Genomic DNA, 10,500 nt, shown 5'->3' with positions numbered 1-10,500 from the left:
GGTGGTGGACAGGTCACTCTGAGGGAGATGTGATGGCTCTGGACATTTGTGAGGGGATGGAGTGATGGACAGGTCACTCTGAGGGGATGTGGTGGTGGACAGGTCACTCTGAGGGGCTGAGGTGGTGGACAGGTCACTCTGAGGGAGATGTGATGGCTCTGGACATTTGTGAGGGGATGGGGTCTGTGTTGGGTGACCCTGTGGTGACAATGGGGTCACTCCATGCCCCGTGCCCACCATGAGCTGCCAGCTCTGCCTGTTCCTGTTGGAAGTGACAGGAGGGACACAGGGGGTTAAGTGGGAATTAAGGCTTGGGAATTACAGTAATACCTGCTCCAGCTGTAATTCCTGTTACACCTGTAATAGCCCTGAGTGAGAGCTGAGCTGCTCTGAGCGTGCTGGACTGGGGATTTTCTGAGGTCAGGGTTGTGCAGAGAAGGGAGCACCACATTTCTACCTTTAAATAAACAAAAAACTTAGGGTTTACCCTCATTCCATTCCACCAGCTCACAATAAATTCCCTTTTAAGAGAACTTCTGTGTGTTGGGAAATGCTGGATATTCACTCCCTCTTCCCTACCACCTTAAGATGCAAATGTGTATCTTCTCTTATAAATAACTTTGATTTTATGTTCTTGCTTTGGCGTAGGATAAAGCCTTACCTGAAACAACACGGACCAGATCTGCAGCTGGTGGGATGAAAAGATGGAGATTGGAAAACATCCTTGTCCTGGGAATATTGTGCAGCGAAAGGAGAGGAAAAAAACAAGTCCAGAGAACACAGGAGTCACCACTTCTGCAGAGAGAGTGAACTAATCTTATTTTAAAGCTTTTGAATAGAATAAACTGTTCAGACCAAAGCGTAACGGGGAGAAAGCGTGAAATAACATTTGAGGATGAAAGTGGAACCGGAGGGGAGGAAAAAAAACAACTACAAAGCCAGGTGGCTGCTTGCTGCGAACACTTTTATTTATTAATAAACACAACACACTCCAAACATTTGGCTGCTTGACAGAATCCTCAAAAGTCTTGGAAAGGGATCAAAGTTCTGCTGCTCTGCCGGGTGCACAACTCAGGGAATAACGGTGCCTTTATGGACTCCCTCCTGTGCCAACAGGAGGTGGATTTGTCCCCGAGGGTGGCGTTGGGGACACTTTGGTGCTGCTGTCTGAGGTGCTGAAGCTGCAGATCCCCCAGAAGGAACTGGAAAAGCAGCTGGAGAAACCAAACTGGTTGTTACTGGTGCTGTGTTTGAACTGGACGCTGAGATTCTCTTTATACCAGTGCAGAGCAGAGGCATTTGAATTTCGGGGTAATTCTGCTCCACTGCAGCTGGAAGCTCTGGGGGTGACTTTTAAGGGTAAAATGGATCCACACCCAGGCTCCAGAGCTCTCAGACTGGATTTTTTTGTGTGTTTTGTGCGAGTTTTCTCCCTCAAATCCGGGCTGCTGCGGAGGGAAGGCGCCGTGACTCACTGGGCTGGACTGTGCAGCCAACATGGAATTGAAAAAGGCAAAAGCTGGCACAATTCCCTGCAAACAGTGCTGAGTTTCCCATTTCCCTGCAGATCACAAGCTGGAATTCACAGGCCAGAACCACAAGAAGAGAAGAAATGCGAGTGAATTAATATTTCAAACGATGTTTTCTGCTCCCAGGAGGTGAAAATGTGCAGGTGATTATCCCCAGGTGCTGGTGAGGAGTGACAAACCAGAGCAGTTGGAAGTGCTGGGAGAAATCCCAGCCCTGGGAATAAGGAGAGGCCTTTCCCTGAACCTGATTTGAATTCCAAAGCCCTGCAGCTCTGGGATTTGCTGGCATCCTCCTCCTCCTCCTCCTCTCGGGGCTCTGAGGGGAAGGCAGGGATTGGATTGGTCTCCAGGAATTCCCAGCCATGGAGATAAGGCTGGAATGGCTCCGTGACGTGAGGGGGGCACAGCCAATGGAGCCCAGCCTGGCCAAAACGGGGGGAAAAACGGGATATTTTTATCCTGGGATGAAACAATTCTGGTTAGGGGGATGTGAGGGTGGAGCAGGGATCAGGTGGGGAGGGAATCTCCCACCCAGAGCAATAAATGCGCCCCGTTCATTAAGCAAATTAATCACTTTATTTCCCCCCTGCTCTGTTTTTTAATTAAATTTTTATTTTTTCATTTAAAAATTGGTAGTTAAACATTAAATATGAAAATAAAAATATTTATTTTAAATTTATTTATTTTATTTTGATTTAATGCTCCTGTAGCTCAGAGTGTTTAAAAATCATTTTTAGGTGGAATTTTAGGGTGGTTTGGGTTAGAAGGACCTTGAATCCCATCCATTCCCATGGGCAGGGACAATTCCCACTATCCCAGGTGGTTCCAACCCCATCCAAGCTGTCCTTGGACAATTCCAGGGATGGGGAATCCACACCCATCTGTGCCTTTTATAACAAAGAATTTCATCCAAATTCTCATTTTCTTCATTTTCTGTCTACCTCTGGTTTTTGCCTTTCTCTTCCATTTTGCCTTAAAACAAATCCTAAATGAAAATCCCTTAAAATTTTACTTATTTCACCAGACCTCAGTACCAATAAATGAAAGAACAACAAAAAAATCTGTTTTTTTAAAAATAAATTTAAACAAAATTTTTTAAATTATATAAAAAAATAATCTCTGATGCTGACAAAATTCCAATAAAATAATTTTTATTATTATTAATATTTTTTTTTAAATCCACGGAGGGGAAAAAAATTGGGAAATAATTTTTCCAGTGCAACTGGGCCATTTCTGCTGAGTTACCACGAGAGGGACACAGAAGGAAAGCTAAAGGAGCTGGGAAAGAAAGAAACAACCCAAGGAACAGCTCGAGGTGGGCTCAGAGCAACACATTTCCCTTTTGTTTGGGAATTTCCGGGATCACAGCGTTCCTATGGCTCCCTCCATCCCATAAAATCCTAAAAAATCTTCACAGGTAATGGGCTAAGAAATGAAATAGCTAAAAATGGGTTATTTCCCCCCAGAATTTCCTCATTTTCCCTCAGTTTTTTCCCTTTAGAATGTCAGGACAGGGAGAGGTTGAGCTGGCTGGGATTTTGTTCCATCCCGAGCTCCTGGAGCAACAAATCCCGCAGGATTTTGTGGGTTTTGGGGAGGTATTTCTGTTTATTCCCAGTGAATTTTGGTTTCTGGAGGTTGGGGAGATATTTCTGTTTATTCCCAGGGAATTGTCACTAATTAACTGCTGATGATGGAAATGCCAGGAAGTCCCAGATCCCATAAAATTCCTGCATGGAACAAAGGCCCCATAAAACCCCCTGAAGTAAATATTGAATATTTCGTGGGCTCCTGTGGAATTAAAAATCCCAGTCCTGAATTGCCCTGGACTGGAATTAATGCAGAGTGGATTTTTTGGGATCTGCAGTGGATTCATCCTAAATGTCAGCAAAGCTTCACTTCCAGCCCTGGCTGGGCAGGCTGGGATTGGGATAAAAATGCTGGGAAAAAGAAAAATGGGAGGGAAAAAAACCTTATTTTTAAAAAATTATAACTTTATCAACTTCAGTCTTACATTTCTGTGACATCATTTTAACATCACATTGAAAACTGCATTGAGTGCTGGGACACTGAGTGGTCATTTTAATATTTCTATATATTTATATAAAAATATATTAATATAAAAATATATTTACATAACTGTTGGTACTTTTATACTGTTATATTTCTATATTTTTAACTTTTATATTATTGTATTTTTCTATTTATTTCTACAATTTTATAATTTAATGTTTTTCTATTTTTTTTTTCTATTTTTTTTACCAAGCCCTTTAATCCCCAGAATGTTTTCACAAGCTAAAAACACCTCCAAAAAAAAACCTTATTAAATAAATGTAAGAATTTCTTTAAGGTGCCAGAAATTTTAGTGCAACAAGAAATGCAAACCCAGCTCTGATTTCAGTGGAGAAAATTCACAGAAAAGGGTTTTTCCTCATGATTCTTTTTGCTTTTATCCTTCAGCAAATTGTGATAAATCTGATTAATTCTGATTTACCTGCAGGTTTAATTGTGGGTATAGAAATATTCCCAGAAAAAGTCACGAGGATGTAACTCCATGAAGGAAAAGGAGGAGAAGATTTTGGGCCAAAATCCAGGGATTTGGAATGAAGAAAGTTCTTAGAAATTAAGGATGGTGAGTGACATTAAAAGATAACAGATAATAAAAGAGTACAGATAATAAAAGAAAACAGCAGGAGATGGAAAGCAGGAAATGAAACTTGGTGCTCCAAACCAGCTCCAAATGGACACTAAAAATAAATTAAATAAAAATAAAAAGATAAAAAATCCAATAGATTGGAATTTAATATATAAATTAAGGATTAAAAATTCCGTGTTTCAGCAGGAAACTTGAAATCCTTCCCTCCAAAAATGTGTTAAAACTCCCTTTCCTTGGAAAGAGCTGAAACAGGATCTGGACTCAAGGAATTAATGTAGGGAAAAAAAAGCTTTTTATGGACAGAACTTGTGGCTTTTGTAGGTTTTTAGCTGCAGAATCACCACATGAAATTAAAACTCACTGTGAAAAAGACAAGAGTTTCCCAAAATCCAAGGGAAAAACCTCTGGAATTCCTGGATTTATTGGAGGAGATCTTTGGGAGGATCTGCTCCCTGTTAAAGCAGCCCCTGCAAAGAGCAGAGCTCTTCAAAATCCTCAATTTCCAAAGGGGCATCCACAGCTCTTGGGGAAAAAAATAAAATAAAAATGGGATTTCTCCAAAGCAGATGTTGTTGGAGCTGAGCTTAAAAACAAAATTTGGAGCTCTTGATGGGCTCCAAAGTGTTTGTTGGGATTCCTGGCAGCTTTCCTGGGCAGATGGAGGTGATTGTGGAGTAATGGAAAATGCAGGCTTCCCACGGGGCTGGGATGTCTGTGTGGAGCTGGTGATCCTCCCCAAAAAGAGAGGAAAACGGGGAATTTTCAGGTTATCCCTTGGAAATCTGGGAATTTGTGGACTTCCAGCAGGTTTTTGCTGTGGTGAAATCAGCTGATTCCTCCTCAGGTTGTTGCTGATCCAGGTTTTTAGTATGGAATTGAGATTTAATTATTTTTATTTTTTTTTTTTAAGTTTGGTTTTTAATCTTGGGGCAGGCAGAACACCCAGAGTTAAACCTGAGGTTTCAAAGGAAAAAAAAAATCACTTAAAAATCAGGAATTTTGGAGTCCCACCCTGGCTTTTTCCATGCTTTTGGTGTAAAGGAATAACACATTTACATTCCCTGCAGAGAAAAGAAATCCTCCCAAGGAAATCCTTCTTTCCTGCTGTGGGAGAAATCTTAATTGGGCTCTTAATGATGAAATAATGGAAGGAATGGATAATTGGGGTCTGGCTGAGTGTCCCAACACCTGCAAGGTGTGTTTGGCCACACCAGGACTTCCAGGAGGGCTCCAGGACCAAACACCCTCACCCAAAAAACCCAGAAAACGGGAAAATTCCATTTCCTCCCCTCCATCCCTGAAGTCTTTTCCTTTTCAGTCCATTTTGATGTTAAATTTGCCAGCTTGGCCTTATCTTCTCCTTGCAAATACTCCAAGTTTGGAAAACAAGGAGTGTAAAAGTCATTTATGCTCCCGCAGCTGGAGGAAAAGCCGGTGATGTTTTCATCGAGCTGAGGCTTCTTTTTCATTTATTCTTGAATAAAAATCAAACAGAACCGGGGGAACCCAAAAGCTTTGGGTGTTGCAGTTGTTTTGCCTCGCGAGGAGCTGTGTTTGTCACGTCCTGGGGGATGGTTTTAGGAAGGCCAAGGAATGTTTTCCTTGCGGAATTTTGTGGATTTCAGGAGGAGCCCAGCCAGGGCTGCCCTCAGGCCCAGTGAATGGTCCCAGTGTAATTTCGTGAGGCCTTCCCAGAAGTCAGGAGTTCCTTGGGAACAAACCCAGGAATGTCATCAAAGAGCCTGGGGCGAGATCAAGGGGGCTGTGGGCTCCTGGATTTTCCCACATTCCCAAAGGGGAACATTCCCATCCCACCATGGCACCAACACCCTCAAACAGAGAGATCCTTAAACTCTGCTCTCCCCCTCCGTGCTGGGGAGGTCCCCCCTCATCCCACCCATGCTCAGGAGGAACATCCTTTGGATGAAATCCAAATTTCCTTTGGAGGAAATTCCTTTGCCAGGGATTTTTCACTTTTCCCTTCTCCCATGTGGTTCCATGGGAAGGATCCTCCCACCCCAAAGTGCTGCTGGGTCCCATCACGGCCTCAGATCATGATGGAAACACCTCAGGACCTTCCCTGGCTGCTCTCCCTGGCTGCCCTGGGCTCCTCTGTGTGTGTTCCCACCGGGAAAGGCCAGCTGGACAGGGAACAACCACCGGGAAGGGCCTGGAAGAGCCACGGGAATTCAGAGATAAGGAGATTTTCCACGCTGTTCCCTCCAGAATCACCAGCAGGGTCAGTTAGGAAGTTACCTCTGTTTTGAACCTGTGAATACACATAGACTTTCCTCCAAATTATTAATTGAAATGACTTTTTAATCTTCTTGCTTCCAAACCTTTGACCAGAACCAAGAATCCTCTCTCAGCTTTGCTTGAGTACTGTTAGAAGAATAGCTGGTAATTGATGGAACTGGCTTGGTTAAAGACTTGTTTAAAATGGGCTGTTCAAGAATTATTTGTAATAGATATACAATCTCTGTGTTTTTTCCAAAATCTAAAATACATACATCGTGTTTCCATGCTTCTGAACTGCAACCTCTGTTTCCTCCCCCTCTCTTGTAAACAAAGGTAAAACATCTGCTGTCTTGTTCTGACAACGAAAAACCATCAAAGTAAAACACAGGCATATGTATACATACAGGAAATAACATTTTTACAGAAATCAAAAACTTATTAGGAACAAAAACTTATTAATTCACATTCCAGAGGCAGCCACAGGTGCTGGGATGGAATTCCTGGGTTCTGAGCAAGGCAGCACAGCAAACCCAGGAGGAGTCTGGAAACTCTGACCTGGGGCTGCTTGTGCTAAAAACGGCACCGCCAGCCTGGATTTAAGAGCAAACACAAGTTTGCAAACAGCTTCTGGAGCCTGCTCCAGAAATCCATGAGCCTGATGTCATGTGGAGAGGGCCCAAAACCGAATTGTTTTTATGGAGTTGTTAGCAAATGTTATTTAAAAAATTGAAATGTTCAGTTGGATTTTTTTTTTTTTTAGTTAATTTTGGCTATAGGATGGGGGCAGAGCAAAAAGTCCTGGGGTGGATGTGGACAAGACATTCCAGTTTTAGGCCACCCTTCCTGGCTCCAGATGAGAGCAGAAGAGGGGATTGCAAAAGGGGATGTGAGGGAGGTCTGGAGAGCAATAATTTTAACCAGCACTTCAGCCATGATGTCATTTCAGCTGAAAAATAATGTTGGAGTTTGGGCAAGAGGAGCCAGGCTGGGGAGGAACTGCAGCAAAACGGAAAGTCAGGATGGAAAACCGAATCGGAATAACCCTGGGGAAAGGGGGATAAAAAGCCTGGAATTTTCTGTGAGCCTGAGGGTTCCAAGGAAGTGGAGGAAGATTTAAAACCCTGGACAGGGTTTTCACTCTTCTGTCTGGGGGTCAGAAACCAAATCTTGGGGGAGCTGGTGAAGGACTGTGGTGACCCCAGATTGTGATCCCAGAGTGATCCCGAGCTCTTCTCCCGGGATTTAACCCAAATCCAGCCAAAATCTGCATCCACCTCCTCTTCTGAGGAGGCCAAAAGGCTGAAACAACCAAGGGACGTTGTTCCAGTGGATCTGGACATCAAAAATTCCATCTAGAAACTGCTTTGTGGGGTCTCTCCCCCATGGGCTGAAGTGCAGGATCACCCTCAGGCCCAGCTGTGGGATCAGCCCTTTCCCTGGAGTTTTCAATGAATTCCCACAATTTGGCCATAAAAAGCTGAGCCTTGAATAAAACCTCACACATTTTGTCCTTTTTTTGTGCTCCCTGTTCCAGCACAAACCTCAGCTGGGGAAATATCCCAACAAAGCAAGCAGAGGCAGGGGCACCTGCAGCTGGAAATGACAAAAAGCTCCTGTTTTAGGAGGAGATTTAGGACTTGGATCTCCCCAGGAACAACTTTTCCCGCTGTGTTGGGAGCCAGGAATGAGCTCAGGCTGTGAGATCAGATTTTGCTGAGTCTACAGGCTTGAGCTTGTTCATTCCTCTTTTCCAGAAGTTCCCCTCTCCGAGCCATGCCTGGATATTTGATTTCCTTGGGAAATCTCGGCCCTCTCAGCAGCTTTTTGCTGCCTTTTGTGTCCGGGACGCTCAACCCTGCCAGCAGAAAAGTTGCTTTTGTCATTCCCATTTCTCCACCTGAGGCGTGGGGTTCCTGGAATTGTGTGAGCTTTTCCTGGAAGAAGTGCTGGAGGCCGGAATGGCTTGTGCAGAAAGCACTCCAAGGCTGAAAAGATGTCCAGGAGGCAGCTGGAATTTAGGGAGAGCTCATGGAATTGTCTCTCCTGGTGGGTATTTCTGCGGCTGTCGATGTCACACCCAACGTGCTCTGGCTCCAGGGGAAGTGCAAGGACCTGACCCTGTGCTGGCCAAAAGGAGTTGGAATTTTATGGAGGGAACGCTGCAGAAACGCAGAGGATTGATCTGCTTTCCATCTGGAATTAAAATTAAAGGAATCTGGGGCCATGGCAATCAGGCCAAATACGTGCCCTTGCAATTTTTGGGTGGGAAGAGCAGTTCAGAAGAAGCAAGGACTGACTCTGGATCTCTCCACAGCCCATGATCCTGAAGATTATTATGGAAAAAGAGCAGGTTTGCCCTTGAGGCTGTTTTTCAGCCCTGGGTGGGGTCGGGAGAAGGCACTGCCAGCGCTCTCCAGAGCCAGATCGTTCCTGGGAGACTTGTGGGGCTGAGATTTTTCTGGAAAACTCCAGAGGTTTGGATCAGTCTCCATCCTCCTTCTTTCTGGAGAGCTTCCCACCCCTTGTGAGCCTGCTCACGCCGTTTTTCCATTCCTCTGGAAGTGACAAAAAACCCCAAAACAAGCCCAGAGCCTGGATGATGCTGAATTTTCCTCTGAGCTCATCGAGGATGTCCAAAGCAGCACCAATTGCAGATGGGGCCAAGAATCTGTAATGTCTCAAAGCTGAGCAAAATAAAACGCGTGATAAGGGCAGCTGAGGGGGTGGCAGCCAGGAAAAAGATGGATTTGGGAGCCAGTGGTTGTCCCAAAAGCCATGAGAGGGTGAAATGAGCATTTCCACATTTCCATTTCCTGTTTGTTTGAACCTCTTTAATGAGTTGGTTTTATTGGTATTTGTTAATTAAACTTCAGGATGGAGCTGCAGCTCCAGACTGAGAAGGTTCTCGTGCATGGAAGTGTTTCCCACTGTTCTCCAGGTTTTTATTTCTGGGAAATTCCTCTCTCTTTTTTATTTGGAAATTTATCTTTTTATTGGAGGAAATGTTTCTTTGGAGAGAGACAGAGTTCTCCCTGTCCTTCCCCACGCCCAGAGCATCTCTGTGGGTTCATCCTGGTCACAGCCAGGACCATCCCTGCTGGAAAACCTCTGGAAAACCTCAGGAGATCGCTGGGAAGGGGACACAGGGTGAGGAACTGACACACCAGGGTCTGTCCAAGGAATTAGAAGCAGTTTTTGGGAAGGAAACTTCCTTCTGGTTTGCTGGGGATGAAATAGGAGCTGGAAAGGGGGGGGCAGGTAAAAAGGATGGAGCAAAAAGCTCTGCTCCAGCACCCCCAGAAGAGGAGGAATTTTATAATAAATCCATTTTCTTATTCAACATTCTCATTTTGCCTAAGGATAACGAGACCACTTCAAAGGACAACATGGAAAATTCCCTCTATCCCTCTTTTCTGTGTGCTCTTCACAAACCTCTGAATTCCACAGCAAAAAAACCAACAGACCCACCTATCCTGGAGAATTCTCACTGTAATTCAGAAAGGGTTTTTTCCCCATTTTTCTATACAAGAAAAAGCCCTTTTTCCTCATACAAATGTTAAATGACTCCTATTAAAACCAAATACAAGTGAATTTAAGTGGATTTAATCTCTTCCTGAGACGAGACAGAGAATATTACATTCAATAACCAATTTATTTCCCCCCCTTTTCCTCTGTCCCACTCGGAATTTCCAGTTGGGAGAAAGGGAATTAACACAAAGTGATCGATCCTTTTCTTCCTCTCCTTACAACTTAAATCTCATTTCCAGCAGGGAAAAGGTTTCTGTCTCTTTCTGCCAAGAGCTGGCTGCAAAATCATTTGTACAGATTTGTACCTCTTTGATCACTGGTGTCCTGAAAAGACCCCATCGCTGCCTCTGCTGCTTTCCAGCTGTTCCATTATCCCAGAGCTCTTCCTGCTGGATTTGCTGAGGGGTTTTAAAATGGAAAAAGGGAAAATCGGGAGGGGAAACCCCAGCCCCTGTTGTGGTCAGTGAGAGGAAAAGGAAAATCAAAATTCATTTTGATTAATGAATTAATTAAAAGTTGTTTTTTTGCTGTGTGTTCAGGAGATTTGGG

The 10,500-nt window shown here is 44.0% G+C and overlaps 1 long non-coding RNA gene across 2 annotated transcripts in view; it reads left to right on the top strand.

Annotated features, from left to right (window-relative positions):
* LOC107199044 overlaps positions 1–6,864 on the top strand; it is an 8,240-nt gene extending 1,376 nt beyond the window's left edge. For both annotated transcript variants that reach the window (XR_004495701.1, XR_001519157.3), the window contains exons 2-3: positions 649–1,672; positions 4,030–6,864. This is a non-coding gene — a long non-coding RNA (uncharacterized LOC107199044). The remainder of the gene's footprint in view (positions 1–648; positions 1,673–4,029) is intronic.
* Positions 6,865–10,500: the final 3,636 nt, after the last annotated feature.

Source organism: Parus major, unplaced genomic scaffold (genome assembly GCF_001522545.3).
Source record: "Parus major isolate Abel unplaced genomic scaffold, Parus_major1.1 Scaffold416, whole genome shotgun sequence".
Lineage (NCBI taxonomy): Eukaryota > Metazoa > Chordata > Aves > Passeriformes > Paridae > Parus > Parus major.
Note: the sequence above shows the minus strand (reverse complement) of the source record. Positions and strands in the feature narration are given on the sequence as shown.